The sequence below is a fragment of the Papaver somniferum genome, chromosome 8, assembly GCF_003573695.1.
Source record: "Papaver somniferum cultivar HN1 chromosome 8, ASM357369v1, whole genome shotgun sequence".
NCBI lineage: Eukaryota > Viridiplantae > Streptophyta > Magnoliopsida > Ranunculales > Papaveraceae > Papaver > Papaver somniferum.
In genome coordinates this window covers 119760312-119777696 of record NC_039365.1, presented here as the reverse complement: position 1 = coordinate 119777696, position 17385 = coordinate 119760312, and positions in this window count along the sequence as shown.

Genomic DNA, 17385 nt, shown 5'->3' with positions numbered 1-17385 from the left:
ACTGCTTATAAATTTCTGCATAACAAGGTATTACGCCGCAGATTCTTGTTTGTCTAGTTCTATTTACGAATTCAAAGAACAAAAAAAGTACACACTCCAAAGGAATACACTACAGAAACATGGCCATACCTTCACCTTATCTTTGGCTTCAGATGGGATAATTTTGAACAACAACGAAACTAGCAATGACCATACCTTCGCCTTAGCTTCGGCTTCAGATATGATAATTTGAACAACAACAGAACTACCAATGAAGACTACAACAAGAATTTTTCATATTCTAGTTAAAATAAATTCTCTTGAAGTTAAATGAGAAACATCAACTTTGAAGATTTCAAGTTCAAACTGTTAAGAACTACCTTGCTTAGGGTCAAAGGGAATAATATTCTAAATCTGTCATAGACTTGATCTGATAAAACCAATATAACTATTTCCATCGGAATTCTATGATAAAGTTGCAATCAAGTAATACTTTTGACAAACCAAATTTTCAAACACAAAACTAAATTAGGATAAGAAAAAGATTAGCAGTCAAGCATCAACCATATCCAAATCCCTCAAGAAAAAGTTAAATAGCTAACCATGCATCCCTGTAAAGATATAAAACAAGAATGTGTCAAAGTTCTATGATAAAATTTTCATCCTCAATAACTACTGATTCACTATATTTCTCAAATTAATCAACAAGCTTCCTATACCTCTACACCAAATCAGGTTCAGAAGCCCCATTATCTCATACATTTCATAATTTCAAAACCTATGACTCATCAACACAAACCTTAGAAACCAAAAACCAAATTAGGTGCAAAAGATAAAATCTAAACTTTCATATTAAGATTTATCTCATACCTAAACATTTATCAAGATCATTCATCATACAAGAATTTAGAAATTTCAAATTTGTTTGAGGATTTGTTAGACATTTCACGATTTAATAGAGGTTTTCCCCAAAGATTGCACCTGATTGATGCTATTTTATTTCCTCTATCTGATAGAGGTTTGGCCTCTATCCTGGTTGAGGTAGTGAAGAAAACAAACATTTAAAAAAGTGGGGACCACTTCTACGTAGAGGAATGTAGTAGTTTGCCTCTACATAGAGGAAAAAACAAACATGTTATTAATCTTGGTTGAAAGACCAACTGTTAAAATTTTAAAATAATATTTTTTATGGTAAAAAGTCGTAATGATTGCAGGACCACTTGCTTCGCTAATTATATGATCCATGAAGCAAGATTTGAAAATATATGGAAACAAGGAGTTTTGATCAAAAGGGAAAGTCCTTGAAGGAGGAAACCGTAATAATTTAAAAAAAAATGTCGTGATCAACCCGATTTTTTTAAATATATTATTTTCTCCTACTTCTCCTTACTTGATCAACCTTCCATATGTTAGTTATTCTATGTTTTTGGATGCTCTTTTGAGCATTATTACTAAATATACTTGTGCCTTTTACTCGGGGCTTACTCGAGGGTGCGTCTTATGCCTGGAAGGTGAATATCCATTACTATTCCATGGAATTCAGCTGAGAAAATCCATGAATTTGAGTAAGTGAATATTAGGGTTTAATTAATTTATTTTTCTAGGGATTTAACCAATGAATACTACACTTGGTTTAATTAATTAGTCACTTTATACTAGAATGCAATATTTCTAGGAGCATTTAATTAATTCAGATATGATGTGATCATCATCATATTAGTTCTGATTATAAATTTGGGAAGTTCAGACACCAGAGATGAATTTCGAATTCAAATAAGCAATGCTGAGTCTTTCAGCTTAACTGTAAAATACATGAAATATTAAAGGTTCTACTTCAGAAGCCCTTATATTGCTCTCATATATTATTACATTTGATGAGGTTACATAACTGCAATTCACTTCTCTTGCGGAAGGTAAAGATTTCTTATCATTCCGATGCAGATTAGAGATGCATATTTTCCAAAGTGATCTTATGAATATAACCTTCGTCAAAAATGCACCATCAGCACTTATATATTTTCCCTTGACATTTTGATCAAAATAAGATGATCAACTCTCTAATAGTAGAGTTTCATATGTATAACTCGCATGTTATGTTTTCAATCTAAACGACTTGAAAGTAATGTAGATAGAATTGGAAAAAAGTCAAGTCTTGCATTACTGACCTCAAGTAGAAGGATGTTTTCTTCGTTGATGTCGATATATCTTCAGAATCTTTAGTTCTTCAGAGTAATACTTGTATGTCTAAATATTTCTGGACTTCATAGTCTAACCTAACGAAGTTGACTCCAGTAATCTAATCAAACGAATTTTAGTTTTGATACTAAAATATGACAACCAACTTTGATATACCAACACTTGGTAGGTTCAACCTAGCAATGCTCCAACACCTATTGGGTCCGCGAACCCGTCAAAGAAAAAATTATCATAAACTATTGATTCTGCTTGGGTTCGCGAACCTTATGTGAAAAGGAGATGGTACCAAGTATACCACCAACTTTTCCGTTCGGCAACCAGTATGGACGAAATCTAATACAATTGCAAGCAGACCAATGTAATGATCCTTGACAATATGTATAGACTATGAAGTCTATGAACCTGATTGTTAAGAAGAGTACTTGGAGGATGTCAAAAATCAATACCCAAGATCAATCTAGGCATATAAAAAAAATCAGATCGGAATTCTGCCAAGTAATAAACTTTTTATCTATCTTTCAAGATATGAATTCTATGAGAAACAAGTCTCGTAATCGATTACAATAACATGGAAGTATCAACTAAGATTGAAGACGTACTACTTGTGTATATAAAGATAATTAATATAATGCGGAAAGAGAAAAATATATGACACTAGAAGTTTTGTTAACGAGGAAACCGCAATAGCAGAAAGACCCCAGGACCTCGTCCAAATTTGAACACCAAACTGTATTAAGCCGATAAAGACACTAGCCTACTATCAAACTTTAGACTGAAATTTAGTTGAGACCGAATCCATTATCTAAGCGATTCAGTTACAGTCGCGCTCCTTGCGTCTCTTGAAACTCGTAAGGATCTAAGTAATTGATTCCCTTTATTGACGTCCTTTAGAGCCTAAGAGTCTTTTCAACCTAAGTGAAGACTTTTGGTACCGATCTGCCTCTAACAAATAAGTCTTTATGATTAGATCGAAGATCAAGGCTTGGAAATCTGTTTGCATTAGACAAAGCTAGAAAACCTCACAAATACGGAACACTTACATTCACTTAGATGAGAAGCCTAGATTCTTTACCACCTCTCAAGAACAATCTTCAAATTATCAATTAAGAATAGTTTTCAGATATCTATCTCGAAGAATCACGAAGTTTGATACGAATAGATTTAGCGATTACTATCTACCTTGCCTGAAAGAGACTACGAGAACCTCGATAACAGAAAAACAAGATCAGAATACACGAACTATCAAGATAAAAGATAGTCGGATGTGATGTCACGAATCCGTCTTTTAGTCGTCCCTAATTACATTTCTCAGAGGAAACCTAAGTCAATGGAGGAAGACTTTATCTATCAACTAGGACGCAAAGTATCATGAACTGAATCTCCCGGTTGAAAAAACATCACTATTTATAGTCTTTCGCGACTTTCTTAGAATTCAAGCTAAGATAACTTGAGAATCAAGCGAACACTTTCTCTGTTTAGATGAAACTCTAATTAGGGTTTCAAGTAAGCATGTGAAAATATGTCTTAAAATTATATCAGAAGAATGTACACAGTGGTCCGGTTACGGGACCATGTATAATGATCGTTCTTTGGAAAATATTCCTTATGAACTATATAAGCAATTGATGTTCATTTAAACACTTAAGAATTTAATCATGATATACATACAAAAGTGTTTTAGTGATTAATGATATATTAGAGGTGTTTATGAGAGTCATAATAATGACAAACATATTTAAAAAATAAGTCTTTGAGCATCTGCTAAAATCTACTTGGACCGTTGGTGAAACGGATCGTGAACCGTAAGGCAAATTCACGAATTAGGGTGCTACGGTTCATGAACCGGGTTCGCCAACTGTTATCCTTTTACACCAACATGAAACAGTTTACCACGGTTCATGAACCGTCCTCAGCTTATGGTTTGCAAACCGGGTTCACCAACCTTCCTTGTATTTCAGAAACTCAGATATCTATGATTTGCGAACTAATATTGTTACGAACCTTTGAAAATCCATGCTTGAATCATATTTAAAGATGTTTAAAATGATAAGCTTGACTCTATATTTATTCTTTGCGATAAAACTACTGTGGCTGAGAGCCCTCACAGCCGAGGCACACCGATGCAATTATCAGGGGCGCGCTCTACCATTGAGCTAATAATCCACCGTGCGGGTCCCCGGTTGGAGGCCCGTTATGCCAAAAGTGAGAGAAACCCCATCTCTTTCCTTTTTTCTCCCCTTGTCTCCACACGGTAAGGACACGGGGACGTACAAAAAAGGGGATCCTACCAACTTGTTCTGACCTAGGATAATAAGCTCATGAGCTTGGTCTTACTTTACCGTCGAGAAACGAAAGAAAACTTATATATCCAATCTTAGATTAGATATAGCTTGCTTCTCGTTGGGTGTGAAGCAGTATTAAACCAAAATACCCCAAATGCATTAGCTCTTCCTGAAAAGTAGGTGATCCAGCTGCACCTTCTAGTACGGCTACCTTGTTATGACTTCATTCCAATCACTAGCCCTACCTTTGGCTGTTAGAGCATTGCTCGATTGAACTCACCAAGCATTGGTATGTCAAGTTTGGTTGTCATATTTTAGTACCAAAACTCATCTAGACTCGCTTGATTAAATACTAGAGTCAGATTCATTTAGGTTAGACTAGAAAGTCTAGGAATGTTGACACGTACAAGTATTACTCTGAAGACCTGAAGAATGTGAAGAAGTAACGACTACAACGAAGATATCATCCTTCCACTTGAGGTTAGTAATATCAAATTGATCTTGTTTCCAGTCCTAACATATCTTTGAAGTCATGATGTATAGAAAACATAACATGGCGAAGCTGTATAAATTGTACATGATACTTTAGTAATGTGACTTGGTCATAATAGTATGATCAAAGTGTCAAGGAAAACATATTACTAAATATAAACCCTTTTCTTTTGAAACTTCGTAAGTACGACATCGACATAATCTATTGAATATATTATTTGATTATGTGTGCATTATATGGGTACGATTTCATCCTAGAAAACTATGTATCTCTACATGAGTTTAAGGAAGTAGACGTATGAACTTGTTTCATAATCGAAAAGAGAAATCATGATTGGTCTTGCTATTTTTGACTATCTTTTGGATGACCAATGGAAGATGACTTGTGTAGAACCTATCTTAACTTGTTGGGACTTATGGTATAGCCTGTCATAGCCTAAATAATATAGTTTGTTGCAATCGGTCATGAGCTTCATTGTAAATCTAGTTATAATCGATCACAAGATATATTGGAATGCAAGTTTTAAAAGGCCATAAGTTATTTTGGGAACCAAAGTATAACCGGTCACAGGATGAGTTGGGAAGTTAGTTGTAATCGATCACAATCTACCTTTGGGAAGCAAGGTGTAACTGATCACAAGCTAACTCAGGAAGTAAGGTGTAACCGATAATAATCTACCTCTGAGAAGCAAGGTGTAACCGGTCACAACCTGGTTTGGGAAACATGGTATAACCGATCACAACTTACATTGTGAGGTTGATACAACCAATCCCAAGAAGCAAAACTGAGTTTCCAATATTCACATATCTCTGTAAGTTTTGTGTGAAGCTTGGAATTAGGGTTTGCTAAGAAACTTCTAGATGTCGGCATATTTGAACATGTACATAACTCTTATCATTCATTGTTCAAAGATATTCCTTGAATCCAAGGTGATCCCTGATCCGAAAAAATTGAAATTCATTTAATTATGATTTTTATCATATATGTTTTAATTACCAGCAATTAAAGCATATCCTTTGGAAAATATTATTAGTTAATGTGCTAGACTAATAATAGAAGTTTTCCATGAGAGTTTTTGGAAATATAGGTGTGGCATTTAAGTGGAAATAGGAAAATTGAAATTAGGTACTTTAATACATATCTTGAGAATATTTTCGGTTTTGGAAATTCCTTGGTGTCGAAACATCCTTGGTCTATAAATACCTGTTGTAGTAATTCGATTTGCGGTAAATACGGATTCGATGCTCGGTCTTGAATAGATTTATAAACAAAAATATATACAAAATTGTCACAGGATCAAGAGATACCGGGACTCAGGATTTCACCAATTCTTATACTCATGCGATTCAATTATTAATTCTAGACAATTAAAGCTTATATTGATAACAAATATCGACTCTTACTTTTCCAAAAATAGATTTTGTAAGTATTATATGTAAATCATAAGCATGATGCATCAAGAATCTCATGGATTAAGCATACATCATCAGACAAAATCACAAATAATCAATAAAATTCATAATTCCATTCATAATAGTGCAAATAGTCATAAAAGAATTAAATAAAATTACTCATGCATAAAGAATGGTTTCCTCCATCATCCCAGTATTGGGGTTTAGCTACTCATAATAATCATGTTCTCAAAATACATACTTGATGCTCAAAATATGATTAAAAGAGTGAAAAATATAAAACAGTGGTTCTGTGACCCACAAAATTCGTCCAGAAAGAAACGATACCAGTGAGCTGCAGTAAAACAACGACACCCACCTGCTGCTGTTGACGCTGCAGAAAATAAGACTGCTCTGAGCAGTCCGTTCTTTGTGTTCTTCAAGGTTTGTTAATGGCAGTAGCAGCAGCAGGTACAATTCCTGCAACTCCTCCTGCGCCTCTCTGCTGGCCTCCCAATCGACCCCTAACTCTTCATCCCCCTTCTCTGACATAAAACCAACTATTTATAGGCTTTAAATCCCCTTGAAACTCGATCAAACCCCTTGGAAATCTCCATTATTCTTTACGGGTTGTTTGAAGAATAATCTTCTTCTTGTTGCGTTACAGGCTGTTTCTAGCTATTCTCTCGTCTCAAATATCTTCTAGGACTTTTACCCAACTGTTTTGATGTATATCCCACGCAAGATATCCCATAAATCTCTCAAACTAATCTCAAACCCTAAACAGAAACCGTGTGCACTGTCTTGACTTTGTGTGGATTTTCTGACTTATCCAGCCCAATTAGATGGGTCTAATCGCTTCTAACAGGTCCCTTATGTCTTGTAGAGTCCGTGGGTACCAAATTTGCCCATTTAATCGCCTCCTAGGTCGCTCAAATCATTGATCCAAAACTGTTGACGCTGCTGCCTTTTTTCCCGCCAAAATCCAGTTTTGAAACTTTGAAGATGACCTCCCCTATCCAGTTCCGGTGTCCCTTTAGTACATGCCCTGAAATGGGGTGCCCCTTAGTAATTAGGTTACCCCTTATCCAAAGTGAGAGTCCGTATAGTAATTTTCTCCCACGAGCGCAAAAACCACTTTTTAGCCAATTTCACCGCAAAAGCTTATTTCTCCAAAAACACCTACAAAGACATAAAATAACCAAATAAGTACAAAATAGAGTACTAACAATATAAACAATTGGGACAAATTAGACACATAAATGCGTCTATCAAATACCCCCAAACTTATTATTTGCTAGTCCTCGAGCAAATCTAATCTAAAATAAAATGACTACACTTAGCACGTGTAGTAAGCCGTTAAACCACTAGGTGGCCCTAGTGGCGGAGTGTTGTCTCCGGGGGGTTTACCAGAGGTGTACCCACAAAACCTTAATACTCCAGAGCTTAGCTATCTACGCAGAACCTTGGAAGGAACTAAAGAATCTCCTTGGTTGGCATACTTATTGACTACAGGAAGAAGTACCCTGATGCGAAATTCCAATTGATGTACACGAGTTTGCACTCAAGCATACTAAAATTCATATAAAGTGACAGAGCTCTACTCAGATAGTTGCACTATGGACATCATATTCGGAGTCTAAACTAATCACATGGATAGATCAAGAAGATGGATATAGAAAACATAGATGGTTTTGATGTTTACTAAGTGAACGACGTTTCCCATATCTGTCTGAAGGCCTCCGCCAAAATGAACCTATCCTAATGGATTGAGATACTAGTATGACTAATATCAACACACTGGCATATACAAGGGTACCAGTGGTCGATAACCTAACTCTAGGTCAACACAACTGGCATATACAAGGGTACCAGTGGTCGACTTTATTGAATTTATTCCTTTTGGTCAAATGGTCTGGTCTCAATTTCTTTCTTTCTTTCTTTCTTTTTTTTTTTTTTTTTTTTTTTTTTTTTTTTTTTTTTTTTTTTTTTTTTTTTTTTTTTTTTTTTTTTTTTTTTTTTTTTTTTTTTTTTTTTTTTTTTTTTTTTTTTTTTTTTTTTTTTTTTTTTTTTCATGGTATCTCAATCACTCTAATTCACCCTAGCATTGGTAACAACTTGAATCGTGGGCCCCACCTATCACTTAGAGAAACATAGTTTAAAAAAAAATAAAATAAAAATAGAAGTGAAAAGGACTCAACGAGATATGGTGAAACTATCATGTTATTTCTAACACCTGAGCTCTGTGCTTTTATGAATAGACTCTTTAGATGTTTCCATCTAATCAGATTGGTTCCTCAAACTCCTACAATCAAAATGCTTCCATCCACTTAGATTAGTTAGTGCAATCCTCAATAGGCATAAATTTCTAAGCTCTGGAGTTTATTTATTCATACTAAAAAGTTTCTCCCATACCCCCAAACTTAAACCTAACATTGTCCTCAATGTTCTAAAGATGAAATTAAAAGCATGAACAAGGAGAAACTGTTACCATTTGAAATGAAAGAGTTACGGAAGGATATTACCTGGTTGCATGATATTGGGTTACCTCCCAAGAAGTGCTAAGTTTAAAGTCTTCAGCCAGACTAAGAAAAGTATTAGTCAACTCGAACCGTATAACAGTAGCCGGAATAACTGTGGGTCTTTAACACCAAAAAGAGCTGACAAAAGGAAACTGCAGTGAACCAAGAAAATGTACAAGACTAGCATGCCCTTACCTAGTTTCCTGATTAAGATATCTATATCTAATTGTGGTTCAGGTTCAGGTTCTATAAAAGGGTCTAAATATATTTCTTTAGGCTGCAACTCCTCAAAATTGAGATCCGAATTATTAGGTCCTAGAGTCTGTAAATACTCAAATAAGAACTTAGAAGCACATAATAATAACCTAAATAATTGAGGATCCTCTAAGTCAATCAGGTTTGACTTACATAATTGACCACAGTGAGAGTAGTGGTCATTCTTAAGAAAATGTGTCGATTCTAATATCCTAAAGCATTTAGGTTTAGTCTCACAACTTAATATTCGACACATTTGGAATATAAACGTTCCCACAGTTGGAAGAAAACTATTTGGTGGGAAAACAAAGTCAATCTGGGGATCATAGCCTGGGCAAACCACATCAACCATAGGATGGGTTTCTAACGACTGAACTTCTTCCTGGACATCATTAGGTTCGGGAAAACGAGTATGAAGGTAATCTTGTAAAATGGTTGAGGCACATATGTCAAGTCCCAAGTGAGGGACCTTTCTAAGAGTTAAAGGTAAGGCACTAGGAAGGTGATAATCACCCCCAAACTTAGAGTTTTCAGTGTCTCTAGCTAGACTAGTCACAATCTCCCTAATTTCTGGATCATTAGATTCTTGAAAATGGTCAATTGATTCTTCTAAGTTATTATCAGGTGGTGCATCTTTACTCATATTTAAAATCTCTACGAGTTCATGTTCTTCGTCTAAGACTAATGTTTCTAAATCGCTAGACTCTAAAACAATATCCTCAGAATAAACTCGTTCCTCTAGACCATTATCGGCTTCGTAATCCTCGTCTAAAACTGTGGTATCTCTAGTCAAATCCTCGTCCTTTTGAATAGGTGAATAATTATTAAAATTATTTGGATTTGAACTAGAAATAACATTATCATTATAAGGATCAATTGGAGAAACAAATTCCTGATTACTCTGCCTACATATTTCAGATTCTTCATCATCACTATCCTCATCATCATGATACAATTTTTGAAATTCAAGAATTCTCAATCTTTGTTCCAAACTACATGGTCTATGTTTATAATATTTCTCATAGATCGTTAGAGGTGATTCCTCAATAAAAGTTGGAGTATCCATATATCGCTTCCCACGCATATATTCACCAAGAGTCATTTCCGAAGACGTCTCTTGATAACGAGAATTTCTAGACATATATTCTCGCAATGTCATCGCAGGTGGCGTCTCCTCAAAAGGATTCATCACCGAAGAAATATAAACTACAGAGGGATTCTATACAATCACAAACAAGACCGACTCGACTCCACCAAAGAAAACCTAAATATTTCTAGCAAACAAAAAGCATGATGGCTCCACTTAGATTTTTTCTAGACCAGCTTCTATCTTTCGAAAGGGAATTCGTTGCAATTTGAGCAAACCCCTCTGGAATCAATCCGAGTCAAAGTAAGTTGAATTGAGGCGAGGGAAGCTCAGTGGAGCTTTGATACCCAAGGCCTCACCGCTATCACAAGGCGGCGCAGTCACGCATTCAACTCACAGAAACCATCATGAACTTTGAAATGTGCTTAAAGAGCAACCAATATTTTTCGAACGAGTTTCCTATTAAGCTCGTTACCCTATTGGTCTCGTTCTATTCAAAATTTTAGGCTTAGGTTCGCGTTTGGTTTCGTTTTCCTAAGGCGGGCAAGAAGGAAACGGTGATGAAATCCGAGTCCTTATCTTGTTTAGGCCAAGCCTTGCCCTTTACTAGGAAAATAAAGACAGTCCGGTTCGTCCTCAAACAATTATCACCTTAAGGAAGACAGTAACCCGCTTGCAGGAGATTCGCGGGTGTTTCGATTGGACTTACCTCCCGTACCAGACGGGCGATGAACCGTTGTCGTCGACTCGGGCCACGACTCCTATGACGTGTGCGAACCCGAGGGGCCGAGACGATATAGTAATCGTCGTCCTTCCCTGCAAACAGTTTGTATTTAATTTTTTTTTTTTAATTTATAACCCTTCCGTAGGGTTTTAAAAATAATGTCCAAAGTCCAGAATAAAGTCCAAATAAAAAGTCCAAAATTACAAAAATTATGAAAAATAAAGCCTATTTACAAATTCTAAAAATAAATAAATAAAAGCTATATACAAAAAAAATAATAATAATAAAAATTAAATCCTAAAAAAAAGATTATGTCTTTTTCTTCTTCTCTTTTAGCTTTTAACTTTTAGCTTTAAGCTTTTTGTTCCCAAGTCCTTAGTATTCCACTTCGAACCTGTAAATCAAAGACACAAAAAGAAACGTAAAAAGGAACAAATAATAGTAAAAAAAATAAAATAAAATAATAAACCTAAAAACAAATCTATATACAAGTCCGCGTCGGCGGCGCCATTTTGTTGTAATATTAAGATTGCGGTAAATAAGGATTCGATGCTCGGACTTGAATAGATTTAAAAACAAAAATATATACAAAATTGTCACAGGATCAAGAGATACTGGGACTCAGGATTTCACCAATTCTTATACTCATGCGATTCAATTATTAATTCTAGACAATTAAAGCTTATATTGATAACAAATATCGACTCTTACTTTGCCAAACATAGATTTTGTAAGTATTATATGTAAATCATAAGCATGATGCATCAGTAATCTCATGGATTAAGCATACATCATCAGACAAAATCACAAATAATCAATAAAAATCATAATTCCATTCATAATAGTGCAAATAGTCATAAAAGAATTAAATAAAATTACTCATGCATAAAGAATGGTTTCCTCCATCATCCCAGTATTGGGGTTTAGCTATTCATATCAATCACGCACTCAACATATTAATTCAAAGCTCAAAGTGTAATTAAAAGAGTCAAAAGTTATAAAATAGTAGTTCTGAGACTCACAAAACACGTCCAGAAAAGAACGACAACAGAGAACTGCAGCGAACTGCGACACCTCTCTTCTGTTGTTGAGCTGCTGAAAATAAGACTGTTCTGAAGCTGCTGAAAATAAGACTGTCCTGGAGTGTCTGTTCTTCGTGTTCTTGAAGCTTTTTAATGGCAGCAGCAGCAGCAGGTGAACATTGCTGCTACTCCTTCTTCTTCGCTCCTCCTGGCTCTGTATCGACCCCAAACTCTTCATGCCCCTTCTCTGACATAAAACCAACTATTTATAGGCTTTAAATCCCCTTGAAACTCGATCAAACCCCTTGGAAATCTCCATTATTCTTTACGGGTTGTTTGAAGAATAATCTTCTTCTTGTTGCGTTACAGGCTGTTTATAGCTATTCTCTCGTCTCAAATATCTTCTAGGACTTTTACCCAACTGTTTTGATGTATATCCCACGCAAGATATCCCATAAATCTCTCAAACTAATCTCAAACCCTAAACAGAAACCGTGTGCACTGTCTTGACTTTGTGTGGATTTTCTGACTTATCCAGCCCAATTAGATGGGTCTAATCGCTTCTAACAGGTCCCTTATGTCTTGTAGAGTCCGTGGGTACCAAATTTGCCCATTTAATCGCCTCCTAGGTCGCTCAAATCATTGATCCAAAACTGTTGACGCTGCTGCCTTTTTTCCCGCCAAAATCCAGTTTTGAAACTTTGAAGATGACCTCCCCCTATCCAGTTCCGGTGTCCCTTTAGTACATGCCCTGAAATGGGGTGCCCCTTAGTAATTAGGTTACCCCTTATCCAAAGTGAGATTCCGTATAGTAATTTTCTCCCACGAGCGCAAAAACCACTTTTTAGCCAATTTCGCCGCAAAAGCTTATTTCTCCAAAAACACCTACAAAGACATAAAATAACCAAATAAGTACAAAATAGAGTACTAACAATATAAACAATTGGGACAAATTAGACACATAAATGCGTCTATCAAATACCCCCAAACTTATTATTTGCTAGTCCTCGAGCAAATCTAATCTAAAATAAAATGACTACACTTAGCACGTGCAGTAAGCCGTTAAACCACTAGGTGGCCCTAGTGGCGGAGTGTTGTCTCCGGGGGGTTTACCAGAGGTGTACCCACAAAACCTTAATACTCCAGAGCTTAGCTATCTACGCAGAACCTTGGAAGGCACTAAAGAATCTCCTTGGTTGGCATACTTATTGACTACAGGAAGAAGTACCCTGATGCGAAATTCCAATTGATGTACACGAGTTTGCACTCAAGCATACTAAAATTCATATAAAGTGACAGAGCTCTACTCAGATAGTTGCACTATGGACATCATATTCGGAGTCTAAACTAATCACATGGATAGATCAAGAAGATGGATATAGTAAACATAGATGGTTTTGATGTTTACTAAGTGAACGACGTTTCCCATATCTGTCTGAAGGCCTCCGCCAAAATGAACCTATCCTAATGGATTGAGATACTAGTCTGACTAATATCAACACACTGGCATATACAAGGGTACCAGTGGTCGATAACCTAACTCTAGGTCAACACAACTGGCATATACAAGGGTACCAGTGGTCGACTTTATTGAATTTATTCCTTTTGGTCAAATGGTCTGGTCTCAATTTTTTTTTTTTTTTTTTTTTTTTTTTTTTTTTTTTTTTTTTTTTTTTTTTTTTTTTTTTTTTTTTTTTTTTTTTTTTTTTTTTTTTTTTTTTTTTTTTTTTTTTTTTTTTTTTTTTTTTTTTTTTTTCATGGTATCTCAATCACTCTAATTCACCCTAGCATTGGTAACAACTTGAATCGTGGGCCCCACCTATCACTTAGAGAAACATAGTTTAAAAAAAAATAAAATAAAAATAGAAGTGAAAAGGACTCAACGAGATATGGTGAAACTATCATGTTATTTCTAACACCTGAGCTCTGTGCTTTTATGAATAGACTCTTTAGATGTTTCCATCTAATCAGATTGGTTCCTCAAACTCCTACAATCAAAATGCTTCCATCCACTTAGATTAGTTAGTGCAATCCTCAATAGGCATAATTTCTAAGCTCTGGAGTTTATTTATTGCAACTAAAAAGTTTCTCCCATACCCCCAAACTTAAACCTAACATTGTCCTCAATGTTCTAAAGATAAAATTAAAAACATGAACAAGGAGAAACTATTACCATTCGAAGCAAAAGAGTTAAGGAAAGATATTACCTGGTTGCATGAGTTTGGGTTACCTCCCAAGAAGTGCTAAGTTTAAAGTCTTCAGCCAGACATAGAAAAGGTTTAGTCAACTCGAACCGTATAACAATAGCCGGAATAACTGTGGGTCTTTAAAACCAAAAAGAGCTGACAAAAGGAAACTGCATTGAACCAAGAAAATGTACAAGACTAGCATGCCCTTACCTAGTTTCCTGATTAAGATATCTATATCTAATTGTGGTTCAGGTTCAGGTTCTATAAAAGGGTCTAAATATATTTCTTTAGGCTGCAACTCCTCAAAATTGAGATCCGAATTATTAGGTCCTAGAGTCTGTAAGTACTTAAATAAGAACTTAGAAGCACAAAATAATAACCTAAATAATTGAGGATCCTCTAAGTCAATCAGGTTTGACTTACATAATTGACCACAGTGAGAGTAGTGGTCATTCTTAAGAAAATGTGTCGATTCTAATATCCTAAAGTAATTAGGTTTAGTCTCAGAACTTAATAATTGACACATTTGAAATTTATACGTTCCCACAATTGTTTGAAAAATATTTGGTGGGAAAACAAAGTCGATCTTAGTATCATAGCCTGGTCTAACCTCATCAACCAGAGGATGGGTTTCTAACAACTGAACTTCCTTATGGACATCACTAGGTTCAGGAAAACGAGTATGAAAGTAATCTTGTAAAATGGTTGAGGCATTGATGTCAAGTCCTAAGTGTGGGGACTTTCTGAGAGTTAAAGGTAAGGCACTAGGGAAGTGATAATCACCCCCAAACTTAGAGTTTTCAGTTTCTCTAGATAGACCTCTAATTTTTTCTTGAATTTCCGTATCTTCAGATTCCTTAAAATATTCAAGAGATTCTTCTAAGTTATTATCAGGTAGTGCATCTTTATTCATCTCTACGGGTCTATCTTCTTCTTCCAAGACTATTGTTTCTAAGTCGCTAGACTCTAAAACAGTATTTTCGAAATGAACCCGTTCCTCTAAACCACTATCGGCTTCGTAATCAAAAGGAAAAACTACATCGTCTAAAACGGTGGTATCCCTAATCAAATCCTCGTCCTTTTGAATAGGTGAATAATCATAAAAATTATTTGGATTTGAAGTAGAAATAATATAATCACTATAAAGCTCAATTGGATTACTAGATTCCTGATTACTATGCCTACATGTTTCAGATTCTTCATCACTACTATCCTCATCATCATAATAGTACGAAGATGATTGAACCTTATCTAAATAAGTAGTGTTACCAATTATAACCTCGTTATCTTGATTATGTGAAAAAGTATCTTCATTCTCAAGGGTATTATTGGATACACTATATTGGCAATTCAAGTTATTTCGAGCAATACTTTCATTCGTCTCTAACTCAAGTCTACGTGTCGACTCAGCTATCCTCTCAAGGGTCTCTTCCAAAGAAAGTTCCCTTAGTGTAGGATCTAGGTTTTGAGTTAATCTATTGAGGATATCTTCTACAGATTCAGTTGTTGTTGAAGTTCTTTCGTCCATAACTACATTATTCACCTCATCTAATTTATACGTCGATTCAGCTAACTGACGTGATGACTTAGCTAAATTCCTGAGAGTCTCTTCTAGAGAAGGAATAGGAACTGAAGGATCATAATAAGGACTACTTTTCAAAAGTTTGATTGTATCCTCTAAAGACGAAGAACTAGTATTATAATCTTCTTGCTCGTATGACTGATGCGCGTGCGGATAGTAATTGGGCTCACCATGGTATGAACCATAACCTTGAAAAGGTTGGCGTCCCCAGTCACTATTCTCACTATGGTCATAATACTGATGATGTCCATATTCAAATTCAGGTCGATATTCATTGTATTGGCTTCTATCATACCAGTTCGACATTCTTAATTGCAGGGGAATTCTACGCAATCACAAACAAGTCCGACTCGACCAAATCAAACCTATAGAATCTAGCAAACAAAAAGCATGATGGCTCCACTTAGATTGTTTTCTAGACCAGCTTCTATTCCTTCGAAAAGGAATTCGTTACAATTTGAGCACACCCCTCTGGAATCAATCCGAGCTAATGTAAGTTGAATCGAGGCGAGGGAAGCTCAGTGGAGCTTTGATACCCAAGGCCTCACCGCTATCACAAGGCGGCGCAGTCACGCATTCAACTCACAGAAACCATCATGAACTTTGAAATGTGCTTAAAGAGCAACCAATATTTTTCGAACGAGTTTCCTATTAAGCTCGTTACCCTATTGGTCTCGTTCTATTCAAAGTTTTAGGCTTAGGTTCGCGTTTGGTTTCGTTTTCCTAAGGCGGCCAAGAAGGAAACGGTGATGAAATCCGAGTCCTTATCTTGTTTAGGCCAGGCCTTGCCCTTTACTAGGAAAATAAAGACAGTCCGGTTCGTCCTCAAACAATTATCACCTTAAGGCAGACAGTAACCCGCTTGCAGGAGATTCGCGGGTGTTTCGATTGGACTTACCTCCCGTACCAGACGGGCGATGAACCGTTGTCGTCGACTCGGGCCACGACTCCTATGACGTGTGCGAACCCGAGGGGCCGAGACGATATAGTAATCGTCGTCCTTCCCTGCAAACAGTTTGTATTTAATTTTATTTTTTTAATTTATAACCCTTCCGTAGGGTTTTAAAAATAATGTCCAAAGTCCAGAATAAAGTCCAAATAAAAAGTCCAAAATTACAAAAATTATGAAAAATAAAGCCCATTTACAAATTCTAAAAATAAATAAATAAAAGCTATATACAAAAAAAATAATAATAATAAAAATTAAATCCTAAAAAAAAAAATTATGTCTTTTTCTTCTTCTCTTTTAGCTTTTAACTTTTAGCTTTAAGCTTTTTGTTCCCAAGTCCTTAGTATTCCACTTCGAACCTGTAAATCAAAGACACAAAAAGAAACGTAAAAAGGAACAAATAATAGTAAAAAAATAAAATAAAATAATAAACCTAAACACAAATCTATATACAAGTCCGCGTCGGCGGCGCCATTTTGTTATAGTAATTCGATTTGCGGTAAATACGGATTCGATGCTCGGTCTTGAATAGATTTATAAACAAAAATATATACAAAATTGTCACAGGATCAAGAGATACCGGGACTCAGGATTTCACCAATTCTTATACTCATGCGATTCAATTATTAATTCTAGACAATTAAAGCTTATATTGATAACAAATATCGACTCTTACTTTGCCAAAAATAGATTTTGTAAGTATTATATGTAAAT